A 20,833-nucleotide genomic window follows, 5' to 3' on the forward strand; every position below is an offset into this window, starting at 1 on the left:
TACTCTCAAAATGGAAATCTTTGTACTTTTCTTGACTTCATTACATGAAATGAGTTTGTGCTCAACTGTAGTCCATATACTTGATAATTTGTCTGACTGGATAAGGTTATTAGCAATTTAAGAAATAAACCCATTTGGATTTTCAGAGAGAGTTAACAGAAACAGGAGATTGCTATGATGAACTCTTAAAAATTACAGTGTAACACACAAAAGTGAGATTTAAGTAACAAGATTTTCCATACACCAATAACACCAGGGAAATTCAAACTCAAATTCCCTCGATTAATTTCCAGGGATTAAGTGGTCAGTATTGAAGTCAATGGAAGATACATTTTACAAAGCTGAGAGGTCAATTCAATTCAGAAAAGCAGACCAAATGGCACACTATCTTTAGAGTTTCTGAGGCTAAAACGCATCCAGATCAATTGCGTGAAAGATTTTGTAAGATTCTCCAGTCTGGTCAGAGTAAAGTGAATAGTGGCGGTTACAGCCAAAGAATCCTGAAGGTTTCATGGATAGAATGTCAGACCTGTAAGGCCTTTGGAGATTCCTTAGTACAACCTCATAGTTTTAAAAGGAGGAAATTGAGGCTTGAGGAGATTAACTAGGCCTCATCTGGTCTGTATAGGTACCCACTCTCTACTTTTCAGATAGAGATCTTTTTAACTCTCTCATCAAATTCTTTCAGGAATTAATGACTTTCTTGAGTTGGTTTCTTTTGATTTTATATTTTGTGATGGGGATGATAATAATTCTTGGGTAAAATACTGATACAGAGAATTTTCAAAATTGGTACTATTTTTAACTTTCATTTAGCCTCTTGTGACATTGCACAGAAGGCAGATAGCATTCATTTTATATTTGGATTCAACTTTTCAATTGACGAAACACTTGAATATCTAAGACTTGCTAATAATATAAGCTACTTACTGTTTAACCCATTTACAGGTAAGTTATTAGGATGAGCAAGATTAAATGACTTTACCAAGATCACCTAACCGGGCAATAAAGAATTAGGAACTTGAACCCAGGACTTTTTATTGTTTACACCACGTAAGTTGTGGATGGATAACTAAGATAAAGGGATCAACTCATAAAGTTCTTACTGAGGAGAAACTGTGTTCATTTGCTATTTTCTTAGAAGAATTTCACTTGATGGCTAAGAGCATGAGATTTAGACTCAAACAGAAATCCCACGTCTACCTTAAACTAGTCTGGGGACATTGATAAAGTGATCTCTTTAAGTTCCAATTTTCTCATATGTTTAACCATGATAATAATAACCATAGGTTTTATATAACTATTAAGTGGATAATATATGTAAAAACAGTGTGTCTCATTGTTTGGCATACAATAAACACTGTATGCTGTTTATTCCATACTATTATTCTGAGTTATAATATCAGCAAAACATAGGTGATGTTTCTTTACTGTCATTAATATATGAAGATTTATATATATTATTTATTTATATATGTTTATATATAGATATAGAGATAGAGAGAGTTAAGTTTATATGAGCTTCAGTAAACACTGTCAGTAATTATCCTTTATGTCTTTCAGAATGCAAGCCCATTAGGAGCAAGAATAGGTGGTTTTGTCTTTGATGTAGAATATCAGCAATGACAAGGTATGTCCAACCATATATCCCCAGAACCCAGTATGTTTCTCAAAGGGAATAGGTGTTCAATAAACAGTTTTTATTGTTGAAGTAGAGTTTAATATTGATTTTGAAAACAATACCTACCCTGGGCTGACTGGCTGATTGTCTTGCTTATATTTATTTATTTATGAACTTATTTATGAGTCTGGAGAGTGAAAAGAGATGTGTGAATTTGCTCTTCTGTCTTAAGGTCTCAGTTCCCACATGCTGCTCATATGGTGAGCATCTTCCTCTGCAGTTGTTCCTGTGGTGTTTAAAGTTATAGTATGTGAATCTTATAGCACAGTTTCTAGCTACTTGTCTAACAAGCTAACTATATTATCTGAAGCTCAGAGAAAGAAACTACCTAGTCCAGTGGTAAAGAAAAAATTGGCTGAGTTGAACATACTGAGAAATGGTACCATACTTACAGTGCTTTTTGAAATTTTAGGGTTTTGATGATACACAATTTCTGGGACATCCTTAAAGGACTGTGATAAATGAAAATCCTACCAGTGGGCAGATATTCGAGCAGGACACCTGGATACACACTGGAAGGAGAAATGGCAAGAGGTAAGAGTCTATATACATACATTCGTGGGCTGTGGCCAATGGTTTGGCTGGATTGTTAGAGACTTGGAAGGAACATGATTGGAAAATTAGCAACAAGGAAATTTGGGGAAGAGTATGTGGGTAGGCTTCTCTGAATGGACAAAAAATGTGGAGATATTTTTGTCCCATGTGAATATTCACCAAAGGGTGACTTTAGTAGAAGAGAATTTTATTAACCAAGTGGATAGGATGACCCATCCTGTGAATACCAATAAGTCTCTTTCCCCAGCCACTCCATCATTGCCCAGGGGACTCAGGAACCAAGTGGCCATGGAGACACTGGTTATACATGGGCTCGGCAACATAGACTTCCATTCACCAACACTGACCTGGCTTCAGCCACTTTTAAGTGCCTAGTATGCCAGCATTAGATACCAATGAAGAGTCCCTGATATGGTACCATTCTCTAGGGTTATCAGCCCGCTACCTGGTTGATGGCATTGGAACTGCTTTTATCATTGAAGAGGCAATGCTTTGTTCTTACTGAAATGGACACTTATTCTGAGTATGGGTTTGCCTTCCCTGCACACAAAGCTTCTGCCAAAACTGCCATATGTGGATGTATAGAATGCTTTATCTACTGTCATGGTATTCCATACAGCATTGCTTCTTATCAAGGTACTAACTTCATAGTAAATGAACATGACCAGGGAATCATAGGCAAGGTGGAAAGCATATGCAAAGACCAAGAGTGTATTCAAAAGCACAGAGTCAGGAAAGGCCATGATATATTTGGTGATTGCCAAATACTAAGGCCTGTTTGTGATGTAGATGCTTATTGGGGAGTGATGGGAACTGAGGCTGACTACAAGTTTGGTAGTCAGGGGTGGGGCAGAAAGGGACATACATTCCATGCCAAGGCAAGTGGACTTTATCAATTGTTCACTGGAGATCCACTGAAAGTTCTGAAGTCAGAGGATGAAAACATAAGATTTACATTGAAAGCATTCAACTCTAGCAGAAGCAAAGATGAAATGAGACAGCAATTTCCAGGCCATAACAGCCTGAAAGTAAAAATAGCTTTGCTGGAACAGTCACAGGGCACTATTTCCCTGACTATTCACAAACCACACCCACAATTTTTTTTTTCCTAAATAGATGTGGGAGTCCCCAAAGGTGTCTCCTACAAGGTTAACCCCTTTGGTTATCCTGTAATATTCACTGTTTCCTCCCTCCATGTTTAAGTGTATAGGATCTGGAGCAAGACTGCCTGGAACTAAATTCTGCCTTCTCCACTTACTAGCTGAGTGAAAGCAGTAAAATTATGAGGACTAAATAAGTTAATATATGTAAAGTACTTAAAATCATACCTAGCACATAGTAAATGCTCAATAAATATTAGATATCACAGTTGAAATCCCTATTAGAAAAGTGTTTTTCATACTATGGGTCAGAATCCATTATTGGTCCATACATCAATTTGGTAGAACAAACTATCATATTTTTTGAAATAAAAGAATATAAGACAATCTAATAGAAAATATCAATTGAAAATAGAAAATATCAGAGTGATTTCACGGCAAGAGTTAACCTTGCTTCTTGAAACTTTGTTTCATTATGTATAAATGTGTGTGCATACTCAGTTGGAATGGAAAATATATTTATAACATATTATAATATATATAATATATTTATAAAATATAATATACAACAAAGGTAGATATGTTGTTTTTAATGCAATATTCATAACCCCTAGTCTTTGGAATATAGTAGGTACTCAATAAATATTGGTTAGAATCAGTGAATGGATGCATGAGAACACTGGCTTTCTGTGGTCATGTCCCCCATGGTTGTCAATGTCCAAAAGGCTGTTTTGTAGCTAATGCACAGTTAAGGGGCAAATGCTGCTGTTCCTATGGCCACCTATGGACATCTCCCCCAAAACTACTGATGGAACTGTGGTCTCTGCAAGGACACCTCTTCCCCTGGCTGCAGAAGGTGTTGAAATCAATGTCAACAAATGCTTCGAATGTCCTGTCGAAACTGAGATGAAATTAACTTATGTTTTCCAACTACAGCCACCCAAAACTCAGACAAAAGTCTAAGAGGCTGGCAGGAGGACACTCTGAGTACAGATATGCTGTCATCTTCAGAATCACCTCTTTCCTCTGACATTAGCCCATCTCTCTTGAACCAAAACTTCTTTCTTGGTTTCTATCTTCCCTGAACTTTTAAAATTTTTCTTGAATGTTCTATATTTATCATAATAATAGAGCCTTGCTGGGCAGACTTACCTACCTGGGCCTGTCTCAGCATGCCTATATCCTATAGTGAACCCAACTGATCTCATGCCCTATCAGGGCCTAATGCAATAGTCTTTGCAAAATGTGACAAGGGCCTAAACCAAGTCAGTGGCAGTGTTAATTGAGAGGTAGTGACATTAACCTGGGGAATTCAGGACACTAATCACCATGCATCCATTCATGGGTTATATTCAAAATATGTAAAAATCGGTTTGGCAAGAACACTGACCAACAAAGTTGATGCCACAATCTGAAGCGACTCCAATCATAAACAACACTGGAGCTGTGAGCCACTGTGCACTAGCTGAATCTCAGCTTTGACTTCCATGATTGTTTCAGATCATATTTTCAAAACTTCAAGTTAAAAGAGATTTCTGAGCAATTGCATGGAGGTTAGAGGATAAGAAGGGAAGTTTGATTATTAAAGTGCCCTGGCAGAGGGCAGGTAGCTAATAGAATCATCAGTGATTGTGTTGCTATGGGTTGGTCTAAATGAATGGGTAGCTGTGTTTAATGACCACAGCTTAAGAACCTCTGGAAGATACCCACCCTTGAGAACTTACCAGAAAGTAACTGCCTATATCATACACAGAGGTTAGACTTCCACTTTCACAATCATACAAAGCTATATAGTACACAGACATGTCATCTATTGATCTGACTTTCCTGTGGACTTAGAGAAGGCAAGACTTTTTACAATTCATGAAATTAAAACATCATTCTTAAGGTGATGATAAGCCTGCTAACTCTTCATCCTGACTTGGCCCAGAAACAACCTACAACATTTCACAGTGCTAGACCTTTCAAACTGAAAGATTATTTTTGATATGGAAAAAAGTTGCATTTGATCTTCGAAATGGTAAAATTCCTGATTATTTGAGGCTCTAAACTTTTCCTTTTTTTTTTTTTTTTTTTTTTTTTTTTTGCGGTATGCAGGCCTCTCACTGTTGTGGCCTCTCCCGTTGCGGAGCACAAGCTCCGGACGCGCAGGCTCAACGGCCATGGCTCACGGGCCCAGCCGCTCGGCGGCATGTGGGATCCTTCAGGATGGGGGCACAAACCCGCGTCCCCTGCATCGGCAGGCGGACTCTCAACCACTGCGCCACCAGGGAAGCCCCTTTTCCTTTTTAATTCACCAACCTTGCAAGTTTTGTCAGTAATACAGAGAACAAATAACTCACCTGATCAATGCCAGCATCTCCTTTAGATTTTCCTAAGTATTAAAACATAACTTTAATATTTACATTGGTTGGAGTTGTATGTTTTTCATTTTGTCTGAGTTAAACATTACCTATTTTTACCCTATCCTATTTTGTTATCATATACAGATACAAAATTATACTTGTTTGTTGACAGAGAGAGAAAGAAAAAAAAATTAATGACAGGAAGTATTTTTTAGGTGTTTTGAGAGCCCAAAGAGGAAACAGGAATGTTGTTTGCAATTTTTCTGTATCTTATCTATGTCCTCCCTAATATTCTTTTCTCTAGATTCTCTAACACATTTAAAAATGTACAGTTCCTCTTTGTTCCTCATAAAAGAGACATGGAATGGGGATTCCAAATTCCTCAGACGTGCTCTGACAAGAACATTTCTAGCAACACAAAAAGCACAAGGCTGTTAAGGATTTCACCTTTTAAGAAATGACAGAATAATTACAGGACAACATGTCCTTCATGAGTAAAAACAACCAAACTAAAGTGCTTTCAAGGCTGGCATGGCCTACTCCTCCCCTGGCAAGCTGCATAAATCATCAAGTGTGAAGGGACTGGTTCACAGCCCACGGAGCACGTGTGCGTGTGTGTGCGCGCGCGTGTGTGCGAACTTGCGTGTTGGGATGCACATGGACACATCATGGGTTGATGACCTCGGTTTCAGGTTAGTTGAAACTCTGATAATAAACCCCCAGTACATTTTACCTCCATCTCTCTTCCCCTTAATCTTTAAACCTCAGGCTGCTTTAAAGGGAAAATTTAATCCATATATATCTGCCTCATTTTCATTTAAATCGTCAAAAAAGTTGTTTTAAAAGAGTCCTTTGATGTCCTACACTCCCTTGAGCCTTTTCTTAGCCTATTTTCTTAAAAACAGGGATTAGCCTTTTCCCAGGTTTAAAGGGGCTCTAACTCTTCCTCCCCAATACAAGCCCCACTGCTCCCAGCCCAGGTCTCAGCTGAAAAAAAGAAAAAAGCTTTGGAGTTATTGAGGGAGCGCTGGTAGAGAAAACAGCTTATCTGAGGGTCAAAAAGCATTTACAAATATGAACTCTTAATGCGGGGCCCAACACTGAGGTTAATCATTAACATTTCTGCTCTTTGGGGACCTTGTTCTACCCTGAGGATCTGCTCAGGGAAGTACTGGATCTCCCCACCCTTGACTGGTTCCTGCATTCTGGAGAATTCAGAGTCGTGGATCTTAATGCAAGCAGCTTTTTTTTTTGCCTGATCATCTTTTTGATAGAACTACAGATATGCCTATGTTGGAACCTGTAGTTTTTGCCTTCCAGGTGGTACTTTACGTCTTTGCTTTGCGCCTAATGTGTATCATTTCATTCTGGTTTTCACATTCAGGACAGAATTTCTTAATCATTTTTATATACACAAAAGTAGGCATATTCCATCTTACTGTGCACAGTATTATCCAAAGAGTAATCTGTGTTTGGCTAAAACGGAAGGGTTCCCACAGTGAAATCCTAATTTTAATCAATAGAGAAATCTCAGAAAATTGTTTAGAAGAAAAGCACAGTTAGAGAAAGAGAGAAAATATCATAGTCCCAGAATTCTTACTTTTTGGAAGACTTTTAAAATAAAAGAGTTATATTTCAAATATTCTTTCTTTCTGTTTCCTCACTTCTACTGAAGCTTCCCATTTCAGATTACATTCAATTAATACCAGAGGGGCTGAATCTGTGATCGTGGCTTCTATGAATCACCCTGAAGAATTCATAGTCATCATGTATCAAGTGGCAAATCACTTGGAAATCCGGATATAAGATTCCAGTTCTGGAAGCTCAGAATCAATGGGGTGTTTCTATATTGTTTTTGGAATGCAAAATTGATCATGACACTCCATTTAAAATCCTCAGTGGCTGCTCATTGAATTCAGAATAAAGAATAAAATTCAGGATAGAGTCAGCCAAGCTCTGCAGGACCACACTGTGCTGAGGCCTCTGCTCCATCTCCAGGTATGTGGTGTCAGAGCCATAGAGGTCCCCTCTCTTCTTCACTGGCAGGTGGTTACATATCTCTGTGCCTTTGTGGATGCTGATGCCTATCCTAGGAGTGCTCCCTACTTTTTGTGCCTGCTGGAGTGTCCCCTCATTCTTCAAGGCCTACTTCAAAAGATATCCCGTCTGCATAGCTTTCCTTAACCCCTTCAGGCAAGGTTACTATGATTTGTCTCTTTATCTCTTGGTCTTTCCCATGACAACTTAAGCTTTTGGAGGGTAGGCACTGTATGGTACTAGTTGTTATATCACCAGCACCTGGCATAGTACCTGGCAGAATGATGTCCTAGGGAGAGTGATCTGCACACATCACCCACTCCCATCCAGAGCTATAAGCCTCAAATGCTGCCAAGGGGAAGCCACCCAAGCTGAGCTCTGGGTCCTCCAGTGCAATTCAATCAGAGCAGCCTTGCTTTCACCTGCTGACATTCTGGGCTTCCACGGTAGCATGCATTAGGCACATTTAGATGCTTTTTAAATGGATGGATGGACAGATAGATGGATGGATGGATGGATGGATGGTTGGTTGATTAGGGTGCAAAATCTTAGAATTCAAACCAGTTGAACAAATCCACAAATATTTATTAAGCACTTACATACAGTGTCTCAGTGAGATCTAAAGAGGTCTCTATAAGGAAGTAAATAATTCAATGTCCCCTTGAAGGAGTTTGGGATTAGGTAGTGAGTCAAGATACATTACAAAATAAGTTACATTACAAGTAACATTTTAAAATACCCGGAATTCCAGAGCCAAACAACAATACAAGTCCCACAGACAACTTTTGAGGCTGAAGCAGTAGATGCAATTCTAAACTGAAGTAAGGAGGGCTAGTGGCTTTTTAAATAATGCTTTACATAATGTACTATTTTTAACTTGCCAAGTACTTTTCCGTAGATAACCTTCTCTAAAATTTACTATTGCCATGCCTTGAAAGTATTGTTATGAATGCTTTAAGGGAACATGAAGTAAAATTATTATTATTATCATTATCATCATCATTATTATTACAACAACAGCAATAAATAGATAAGTTAAGTGATGAGCCCAGGTTTTCATAGCTAGAGAGCAGCAGAGCCAAGAAAGAGGAATTCACTTCTGTCTACCAGAGGCAGGTCCAGGTTTCATAGGGGCTAAAGCATATACAGTTGGGGTAGCGGAGTTTTTGAAAACAAGAAAACATTATTAGAAATAGAAAATTAGAAAGTATTTATTTAGAATGAGAAAGAAATCACAACATATTTTTTTTTATTAATTGCTTGACATACATTGATGATGCTTTTCTTCCCTATACTTTTTTGACCCTGTACTTTGTTCAGATTTCTAGCCCTGGTATTAAGCCTGTATTCATCTGTCAGGATCAAAGTTATGGTAACCAGTTAGCTTAGCCTAGTTAGAAACTAAGCCACTAAGACTGGAATAAGAATTGGCCTCCACTTAAGCTGTGTGCAAGTTCAGAACACCCTGCAATATTCACTTATGACCTCACCTATTCCCTCCCTTAAGTACAGTCAGGTATGAGCACATTTTAAAACTGAAAAAAGTTTTTGTTTGAAGAGTCATTAAATGGTCCTTGAGATAATCAGAATGTCCGCGGTGCTGGTGTGATGGGGGAGGGGACATCTTTTTCAGATCTGCCTCACTCCTCACTTAATGTTAACCAAAACAGTTTCTCCTTACTATCAGTTACCATGTTATGTCCAGCTCTAAACAAGTCCATGGCATGCAGACAACACATCAACCATATCTGGTGAGAGGATGAATGAAAGAATCGCAAGACAATGTTTCATATTAAGGAATATCATCCAGAGTGGTTATGCTGAAGCACCTATTCCTGTGGTCCAGAGAGACAATCTTGAGGAGGATTCCCTAATAGAGAGCTGCTGGAAAGAGGTCCCCCACCATTACCTAAGAAGTAGGACAGTTTATACAGAGGACAGAAGCAGCAGGGAGGTAACGGGGTCAGTCAGTAAAAGAGCAGGTGTTTCTGGGACTTTAACGCAATTCTCTTAGCTGTATCCTAGAAAAATTCTTCTTTTCATAGCATAGGAAAATGAGTCTTTGCTAAGTGGCCAGATATTGTTTTGATTTCATTGTAAATTTTTTGTTGATCTTGTAATAGGAACTGCTCTGGTTCACTTTCTGTGACCCCATTTTACTTTCCAGCTTTCATACCTGTTTGTCAATTGATGGCATTTTTCATTAGCCCTGAAGAATTGGTAATGTTGCTAACAGTCCTGTATATATATCCACGAAAGAAAAAGGCATTTTGTAAGGATAGGAGACAGTGGAGCTCTCTCTTTTTTCATCGTTGGTACTTACTGCAGTTATGCAACTTTGATGCTTAGCGTCAGCCCAGGTCTCTTGGTTAGTGTTTGCACATGTACGGCATCTCCTGCTGACTTTGGTAATCACCTCCCGCATGTAAACAGATTGGTTCTAATGCCTGTATAACTCGTTGAGTTTTCGGTCTTACATCTATCTTTTTTTCCAGCCACGTCACTGCAGCTCTTCTGGGGCTCAGGACGAGGAACACCACTTTATGCCCCACATTCTTCTCTTTCCATAGAGCCCAGTTACTAACCCTGCTCCATACCAAGACTTTTTAATCTTGGTTACCCTCTTGTGCACTTTTTAATTCTTCTCCAGTATATATTTCCTGTAATACGATATTTGTGTGGGAGCCTAACTGTGGGGCTGATATGCACTGACCTTTGGTGTTCAAATCATTTGTGAAATCTGCTGCCTGGCCTTTTCACTTTCAGTTTTCCATCATTACTTCCTTCCGTTATTTTGCTTCATTCACATCTGTGTTTGCTTATTGTGCACCCAAATATGTCAGATATTTCAATGGCAAAAAAAATACGGACACTCCATCATCTTCTTTTCTGACTTATCAGAGGGTATGATCCCTAAACAGACTTCAGCATACTCTGCAGAAGATGGTTATAAAAATAGAACAATCAAATATGGTAGAAACTCAATGAACTTCTTAATGAACTAGACTGGCCTGAACCCAAGGAGAGAAAAGGCATTATTAAAATCTTTTTTTGACATTTTCCATGCAGTGCTCTTATCATTTATCCCCCTAATCTTTGCTGGACAACGTGTACTAGCCCTTCAGGTTTCAGATACTAAAGCACTTTGCAGAGCTTTGAAAACACTCTCCAAACTTTATAGTTATTGGTCTGTATCTATCTCTCCTCCAAAAAACTATGGATGCCACAAGGAGGACAAGGAGTTTATCTGCTTGATTACTGTTGTACCCCAGTTCTAGAAAGATAGTAGGCCCTCAATGCATATTTGCTGGAGGTATAATGAATGAATCTCACCTTATTCTTTTCAGTGGACATTAATCTTCAATATGGACCTTTAATGTTTTGTTTTTGTTTTTGTTTTGCGGTACGCGGGCCTCTCACTGTTGTGGCCTCTCCCGTTGCGGAGCACAGGTTCCGGACGTGCAGGCTCAGCAGCCATGGCTCACGGGCCCAGCCGCTCCACGGCATGTGGGATCTTCCCAGACTGGGGCACGAACCCATGTCCCCTGCATCAGCAGGCGGACTCTCAACCACTGCACCACCAGGGAAGCCCTTTAATGTTTTATATATGTTTTATTCTAGCAAGTTTTCTTGTCTCTTCATTCTTGTAGTGCTTTCTGACTTCCACTTCAGTCTTATCTTGTATTTTATGTTCTTTTCCTTTTGCGTTGGCTTTCAACTTCAGAGGCACCATAACGTATTTTCCTCCCACTACTGTCTGCTTCTCTATGGCTTTCGAACAGTTTGCTTTCCACAGTGAAGTGGATCTGGGTCTTCTGGGGCCTGGAATAGAATTAGGGGTGCCACTTTGAGACAAATAATGCAATACTATAAGCAGACTCCTGGGGATGGAGAGTTCGCCTCTGCCCACTGAACACCTTTCTGTCTGTTTCCCGTAGAAGTGGCAGATGATGTTGTCTAATGAAGACACAGAATAATTCTGAAAGCAAAACAAATTTAATTTAAAAATAAGTTAACAGAATAAGGAGATAAAAGTGGTGCATAGGTAAAAGGGATTATGATGACAGTTTAGCAGAAGTAGGAATGAAAGGATAAATTTGAGAGTCGGAAAATTGGAAGCTAACATCACTGTGGCTCATGAAAATCAATTATAGCATAGTGGGTAACAGCTTTTTAATAATAAAGGCTTGGATTTCATGCACTAGCTGTGTGACCTCAGGTAAATTACATAACCTCTCTGTGCCACTGTTTATTTGTAAAATACCACACGGGGTGTCTGTAATGTTTAAATTGGAGGATACATGATAAAGTATTTTGTGCAGTGCTCAATAAATAGCAGTTAGATATGGTTTGTTCGAACCATAAGAAAAGCCTTTGTTCAGGAATTGCAAAAGGAAAGAGAAAAGCAGGAGGGAAAAAAGCAGTATTGACTAAACCAGTTTCCTTGGCACTATTCTATCTTCCACACTATCCAGCCACCACTATCAGCCAGGAAGCATGAAACCCGTAAAATGTCTAGCTCTTGAAAGCCCCATTTCAATGAATGAAGTGAAATGCTTGCATTCAGAAGCTGACTATTGTCCCTGGTCAGTTCAAATGAGTCACCGCAGATCAGCTGGAAATGAAACATTGGCAACACAAAACAAGTATTTCTCAAAACAGCATCACCAAAATGATGAGCGTTCATATTGCCCAGGCCATGATGAGTTTGCTTTGGGGGTCTTTCACCATTGGACACTTGGTTATTGATGATCTGACCCGGAAGCTCAAGGAAAAGCCCTGGTTTGTTTTTGTGGTTCCTCTGGGGGAGAATGAAGAAGCTGGAGAGGCCCATTTTTCTAAGGCAGTTTGCCTCCAAGCTACAGACTATATCATGATGGTAAAATGATAAACACTGATGGTTACCACCCCACATTTGCGTCTATATTCATAAAGCACAAAGCATTCTATGTAGCAAATCCAGCACGTTTGTTTATGATTTCTTTGTGCAACTTGAAACAGGGATCTGAACAAATAATCTTCCCCTAATGTTTAATGTTTAGGCAAGGCTCTTGTTTTTTGCTTTTAGACATGTTCAAAATGTTTAAAAGGCCTGCTAAACACTACTTCTTGTCCTTGAAATACAATATGTTGAACCCTATTATTCCACCTTCATCTGTTCCCCATGTAATCTCATAGTGTGGAGTAATTTAAAAGAAATATTGTTCCTCTGTGGCTTTCTTGTTCTAACTTAAGACCAAATTCTGGGCTATTGTAAAGTTTTTAAAAAACTACCTTAAAAATCTGAATACTTAGCTGTATTAACCACAAAGATTTTGTAACATTTTTTTCAAGTACTAAACCCTAGGTAGCCCATCCCATCCACTTCTCTAAACACTGGCTCCACAATTCAAATGTTATTTTAAATGGCCAAGATGAAGCATGATTACATGAAGCATTTCTCCCTATTTTGCTCAAACCCTGGAGGCTGGTCTGTTCTGGTTCAGCTCTGGAAAATCAGTTTCAAGGAGATCGGAGCAGGCATGGAAGTCTTCCAGGTAAAGATCTCACCCACACATGGACAGTGTGTGCTCAGGCTGGTCCAGAATTCTCTGACCTCTCCACGAGCAGTTTGGTATTGAATTTCTGATGTCATCCTGGGATACACTAGGTATGTTATGCTTTGGTTTGTAGTAAGCCTAGATATTATAGGACTTCTACATATTGGAGTGGAATTTCTGAGCCTATTCTAGGCCTACTCTAGAACTAAACTCATTTTATAACATGGCACGTTATGGCAATAGACCAATAATAACTCATCTTATTTATTGTTACCATCACTTCAGGAGGAGGGATTTCTTGCAGGTTTCATTTAATGTTCCCATTTTGTTGCCTCTTCCATCTGTATTATCCTCTATGAATCTTAAATTACAGCATGTCTTCAACATGTTTCTGTCATCAATGTGTATCTGCTTTTAATACATAACATAGAAAATTACATAGAGCTGTGGATGTCACTTATCTGATAATCAAAGAGTGAAAGGGATAAAAGGAAGTGTAGCTTGGCCAAACATGACACAGGATGAAGCATCCTTAGGTTGTTCTTGTTTTTTGAGGGTGGGAGTCCTTTTTCAACAGGGTAGAAGAAGCTGTCTTTAACATGCGTGGCCAGCCACGAAGGCAAAGCATGACGGATGCCATTTAAATGGAGATTGTATCTCTGCAACCGCCAGTAAACTTTTTTTGGAAAGAAGTGTTCATCGAGGACTTAGCATCAACTTTGTATGTAAATGTGTACTAAAAATAAACCATGCATTATGGATGATAGGTACATGGCTCTGTCTCAAGGATTTTGCAGACTAGCTGGAAAGCAAGCCCTTTACCTACAAAACATTTCATCCAAATGTCCATTTTCACTTCCAACCAATGTGTTGTGCTGTTTTTTTTTCTCTACAAGAGCCTCCAGACTAGCTGTCGGGGTGACAGACACTCTGCCTTATCACTAGCTCCATGTAGACCAACATATGGAAAAGTAAAAAAAGGATCTGCAGCCCAAACAATGTGCTTCTGTTGCTTGTTTCAGAATGTTCTGTTGGGCTGGTGCTCTAGCTGTCCCACTGATAATGTTTTCTGGTCCTAAAAATGATGAAACCAAACATAAGTTAGAAAAGTATCCAAGAAGAACAAAGGAAAATGTGGAAAATATCTGTTGTCTCAAATGATATGTTTTCATTTGATTTCATTGAAAATGTTTGCAGATTTGCAATATTTGAAATGTATGGCTCTCTGTTGAAAAATTTAACTTTCAATATCGGTACGTTTTCCAGTAAAGAACTATAGGGGTATCAGTGGGTGACAAGTTAACACAAAGTGACTGTTTTTGAGAATGTACTCCCAGCATTTTCAATGTTTGGCACATAGAGTCGCTGCTATGTTTTTCCTCTCTTTCTGCATGTTTGGCCTCTGCCTCTGCATTCAGTATGTAGATCAGTCCTTCCATATAGCCTTGGACCCAAACTAGGAACCCCTAGTTCTGAGCTGAAAAGATGTTCTCCATCCCAATGTTTGGCTCTCCATCCTGAGGTTTGGGCCATGCCCTGTGTGTTTGGCAGAGGACAGGCTCCACTCTCAGACAGTTCCTCAGAAAGGTATAGAGGTTGACTGCCCTCATGAACATTTTAATTTGGTTCTTTAAGATTCCATCCTGTAAGTGCAGCTCACTGACTGCGGTCTGCATTGCACTTTTTTGAGCACTGTTTAGGTAAGTGGAGACTCTTTCTCTGTCAAAGAAATTCTGACCCCATCTTTTACCCCATTGCCTGAAAACATTGGCACAGGCAAGAGAGGCTCTGAACACAGATGAGCAGCTTTTGAGAAATCCAAGGGGGGGCCAGGATGACAGCCTCTGACATGGGCAGGCATGGCAGAAGAGTATTAATTATCCATAACTACAAGCATTTCCATGCACACACTTTCCACCTGCTGGGCCTAACTCTGTGACACTCTGACTTTCCCCACTGTGGGAGTCTCTAAAAGGTAGCATCCTTAAGAACACTGAGTACTTGCAATGTGAGAACATTATGAGAGGTGCTGGACACCAAAAGGAGAAAAGACAGATCTCCCAGCCTCTAGAGACTCACAGCCTAGGGGAGAAAGAAATGAACCAAAAAGCCAAGATACAAAGAACACTGTGTTTAGTACCATTTCAATGATGAAAATAATATGCATCACGTCATTTTAGAAAAAGAAGTAGTACTTTGGTCTGGGACTGTGGCTCTACACAGATGTGGATGTCTTGGAATAGGCCATTAAGTTCCTGAGGGCAAGGACTGTGGTCCAATGCAATGGACCCTGGTGGAGTGAGATTTCAATAAGCTAAAAACAATAAGGTTTTAAAGTAGTGGATTGCATGCCAGTTGGAGTTGTATGCACTTTCTCACAGAAGTAAGAAACTAGAATATAGAGGCAATCAGCCCTGTCTCTAAGTGCGTTGAGTCATGTAGATGAAGCTGCTGCTTCATCTTGTTTGCACAGGAAAGCCTTGATAGATAAGAAAAAACACTGAGACTGCAGGCTCCTGCTTTGAACTGTGCAGATGTGAGATGTGCAAAGAATGTTACAAGCCCCCTGCTTTGACACAGATAAGAGAAACATAGAGAAGATAGAGCCCTGGGTCAGAAGGCTGAGAGCCTCGAGAAAAGGCAATGCCTATGCATTTCAACCAGTGAAGGCTTCTAGCGACCAGAATGTGAGAGAGTCGGGGAGAGGAAGGATTCCAGTTAGAACTGTAGTTTCAGACAAAGGAGAGGGATATATACTGGCATAGGAAAAAAACAGGAACCTTGAGAATCAACTGGTCTTCTAGAAGAATCCTTTTTGCCTGGAGACCTCATATCCACAAAGAGAATGTAAACTATGAACTTTCCAAACCACTTTCTATATCTCCAGCTGTTTGCATTCTGGTTGCAGCCTAATAAACTCGTAAGCCATGGTGCCTGATTGACCTGTGGGTTCTTAATAAAATTTGATTGCATTGAAATTGAGTTGCTAATCCCCCAGAAATTGACCCATGGTTGACTCCACTCCTTCAGATTGTATAAAAGAATTCAGGGTCCCCAGAATCACACACATTTCCAGGTGAACCCAGGGGCCAGGGCATGTTGGTGTTTTGTGTCAGTTTGGGGAAGACATTCTAGGGGATATAAATTCTTCAAGCATTAAGTTTGTCTTGTTCTATCCCAAGTACGATAGCGGAGTCTTCAGTAAATTTTTAACTTGTCATTAAAAATTCCTTTCATATCAGAATTTTCAAAAGCACCGATAGCTGAACAAAAAGAAAAGGCAAGCATAAGAATTATAAAAATAAGCAATCATTCATTTTGAATACAAAAGGAAAATGTACCTCTTTCAGGGTGTTTCAAAAAACAGAAAAGTGCATTTTTGCTGATAGATTGCTATTAAGGACACCTCTAAACTATCAGCCATAAGAGGATTGCTTTGCCACTCCTTTTGTAAAGAAGGAAAATGAATGAAGTTGGAAAATGTAAAACCTACAATGTGTTTTCAATTGTAGATCATGGCACTTTCATCCCGAAATTTGGGGAAGATAACTTTTAATTACAGTAATAAGAACCACATGGGCAATGATTGATGTGAACCTGATGTGTCCTATTCCTTTATTAATCTTTTTAATTAGAGGCAAAAGAATGTTTTATCTGACGGGAAGGAGATGAGCTGGGCCATGGTGCTCTGCTGCACTTTAGGATTGAGAACCTGATTGCTCACCGAGGGTCCCTGTTAACCTGGGGCAGGAGGTGAGGGACCCAAAGCTGAGATCACTTGTTTCCATATGGGAACAGCTTTGCTTGTACCTCTTGCTGCAAATCATCTGCATGAACAGCCTTTTATTTTTTTCTTTCTTTCTATTGGATTGGTTTTCTTGGCATTGTTAAAACTGGTGAGTTAGGAAGAGAATTTAAATTGTTGCCACACCAGTGTTGGGAGTTCCCATCTGCTTTGAAAGTGAGGGTGCGGAATTGCAATGGCGGACGTCAGGGCATCTGGAAAGGGAGCCTGGCTCCGAAAGGAGTGTGTCAGGAAGTGGACTGAGGCCACAGAAACAAAAATAATGAAGTTAGCACTAATTGGGATTGCTGGCTGATGACAAAATTGACAAAATAGAAAAGCAGGGTTGGGAAGAATCAGAAAGCTAAGTAACTGATCAACAGTTACGAAACATGATATAACACCCAGTCGAACTTGAAAGGTTGATACAAGTTAGTTCTTTGAGCCCTGTGGTGTAGAATAATATATTCAGTCAATAGATTTTTATTGAAGTCTCACTATGCATCTATGCCAGGCCCCGGGGGATGCTGTTATTGGGAAGAAAACCTGGAAGAGTCATAATCTCGTGAATAATACAGGTACATGTGTAAATATGGAGACACAATAAATTATCTAATTACCTAGTGGTGGGGAAGTCAGGGTAAAGCCGGACAAGGTAAGTGGCCCATGAGCTGACTGTTGAAGAATAGGAATTTTCTGGGTGTGTATGGAGAAAAGTTGTTTTGGTAGAAAGAATAGCCTCTCAAAGCTATGGAGCTATGAAACAGAATTTCCTATCCGGAAAACTACACGAAGTTGGGTGTGTGTCTGGATTGGGTGAATGGTGCACAGTGAGGCTTGAGAGGCAGGTGGAAGCCAAGTTAAAAAGGGACTTCAGGGCTTCCCTGGTGGCGCAGTGGTTGAGCGTCTGCCTGCCGATGCAGGGGACGCAGGTTCGAGCCCCGGTCCGGGAAGATCCCACATGCCGCGGAGCGGCTGGGCCCGTGAGCCATGGCCGCTGGGCCTGCGCGTCCGGAGCCTGTGCTCCGCAACGGGAGAGGCCACAACAGTGAGAGGCCCGCGTACCGCAAAAAAAAAAAAAAAAAAAAAAAAAAGGGACTTCATCCTTTGTGTGATGGGAATCCACCAATGGAGCTTATATTAGAAGGCATTAGAATGTGGAGGATAAGAGCACAAGCTATAGCGTCAGAAAGACGCTGGATAATAGATTCACCCTCTACTAGGTGCCCAGATTGTGGCAGCAGGAATGACACAGGCCTGTGTCTGAATCCTCCTAACTCCACTTACCATGTACTCCCAGCCTCTGTGTTCTTGTCCCTAAAGAGGGAATGATACCTCCCCTCAGAGCTTAACTGAAGAGACAGTGATGAGGTATGTAAAAGTGTCTGGCAGATAGTAAATGCTCAGTAAATGTGACTTTCAGTTGCTTAACTCCTCAACAGAGATTTGTTGCAGAGAACTTCAATTTTCGAAGTGCATGCTATTTTTTCATAAGTCAGGGTGCTAGCCCCACTCAGGGAAAAATGACAGAGGTTCAATTCTAGATTTTCTAATGAGCTTAAGCAGTTCCCAAACAGCTAAGTCTTTCATAGCCCACTTATCACAGGTACTGCATTCAAAATAGGTCAGCCCAATAAATACTTAAAAGAGAAGGAAGACCTGGGGAGAAGAGTGAATTGTTAGGAGCTGTACTGAGGGGAGAGCGTTCATAAAAGACTTTGAGTGATGACAACATTTATTCAAATAGACTCCATCCTGCTTCTTCTCCTTCAAACCTAGTTTGGAACCATCTAGATAAGCCTTTCCTTATGCAGGACATGTATGTAGTACAGGTGAAGGGTAGGAAGAAGAGCAGGGCACAGTGGGTTTGCTGAGACTGAAGACAAGGTCAGGCCAGAGCAGAGGAAGACTGAGCAACACTGAGGAAGGAGTAAAATGGCTCACGTGTGGTGTGGAAGAATTCAATGTGGAGGGACAACCTTCCACCTGCCTCCCCCGGAGAAAGGAGGGCAAGACCAGAGCCAGGGACTGGAAGATGGTTTTTCGGCCATATCAGCGCACATGTTTCCTGATAGTGTTTCTCTAGCCTTCCCATTCTCCAACGCTGATGTGTTTTACTTGTTTTATGATCCAGTTCATGTTCTTGGACTTTGATCAGATGGGACACAGAGCTCAAACAGATAAATTTTGGCTTTTCTTTTTCAAAAAATTAAAGAGCTTTTAAGTAAGTGCTCCTGAACATGACCCGCCCTTGGGTCATTTTGCATTTGGCACGCTGTTCTGTGTACGCATGTGGGAGAGGACCCACCGAGGGTGTGCTCCAATGCCTTCAAATACATTATCATCCACAGCAGACATCAAATTTTCTTGGCTTTCTTCATGTATAAAATGACCTGGAGGAGTCAAACTGTGGGACTCTGGAAGAGAAAGGAAATGCAGGAAGAGCAAAAACAGCATAGGCTGCCCTTAGGGAAAGGGACCTGTCATTAAATAATCTTTTTCCAGATAGCACACGATCAGATTCTTCATGGTCCACTACTGTCTTTAGTGGCATTTGTCATCAACCCACCCCCCAAGAGCCAGCAGGTCTCCTTAATTTTTCTCTTTTTTTTTTCTTTTCTTTTTTTTTTTTTTTTTTAAGGGGACAAACAGGTGTTGGATTGCTGAATTAAAAAGCACAGACTAAGGGCTTGGTCCCATGTTGTGTGCTGTCTCCCAGGGGTATCGGCAATGTCATTCACCAGGAGTGCTTGTTATAAAAACAGTGAAATTATACACTAAGTGACATTCAAGATAGCAGCTGCTGGCTAACTTGGGCCCTACTCTACTCCCTTATCAATGCTCTTGACAACCCCTTCTCGTGCTTCTTAATCGAGCAAACCAACCTGTGTCTCCACACACACACATGTTCCTTGCTGGCTCTTGGAGGTATGTTAACATGCCCTTTGGAGTAGTGAAGATTCTGAGATGGCATGCAATAAAAACTTGATTTAACCCAGCATTTCATGTTAAACTGAGTAAACTCTGACTTTGTGGGACCTAGGATGGGAATTGCTGATTAGGTATTCTGATAATCTGATTCTTCATGCTTGAGTAAGAAAGACTGGTGGAAGAGATGCTTTTGGAGATTCTCAAGGGTTTTTGACACCCAAACCACACAGCGTTGGATGCCAACTACTCATTCAATGGTCAGGCTCGTCCTCACGGTTTACCCGTGACAGCTGTGTGCATGACAAGTACGTATGCATTTGTCAGTTGCTGCCCTCCTCATCTTGCATTTTTACTTCTGCATTTTCTCCACATCTTGCTTCCTCCAACTCTTCATCAGATGTTGAATATTTTCTTATTTGTCTGAGATTTAAGCTTTAACTCTAGACCATTTAGGTTCTTTTGAGTTGTAGCCAGCAGAGAACTGCTCCAAAACTAGCTTCATCTCTTAAAGATTACTGACTTGATGGAAAGTTGGAAGCCTAAAGGGAACTGTAGAAAATGTTTTGACTTGTATTTTTCCAACTATCTTAGTTCTGCCAACTGAAGATCAGTGGGAAGAAAGATAAAAGCAAATCCCTGGTTAATTTAATCCCAGCCAATTTATCTATCCCAGGATCTCATTAGTTAATAAATCATGTTACTCAACAAACTTACTGAGCACTTACTATAGACTAAGTAACATCCAGGAAGTTAAGGATAGGAAACTTGGTAAGGTACAGTCCCTAGTTGATCAATAGATGTTGGTTGAGAGTTTTGGATCTACATTTTTTTTTTTTTTTTTTTTTTTTTTTTTTGTGTGT

Source organism: Physeter macrocephalus, chromosome 4 (genome assembly GCF_002837175.3).
Source record: "Physeter macrocephalus isolate SW-GA chromosome 4, ASM283717v5, whole genome shotgun sequence".
In the NCBI taxonomy this organism is placed as follows: Eukaryota; Metazoa; Chordata; class Mammalia; order Artiodactyla; family Physeteridae; genus Physeter; species Physeter macrocephalus.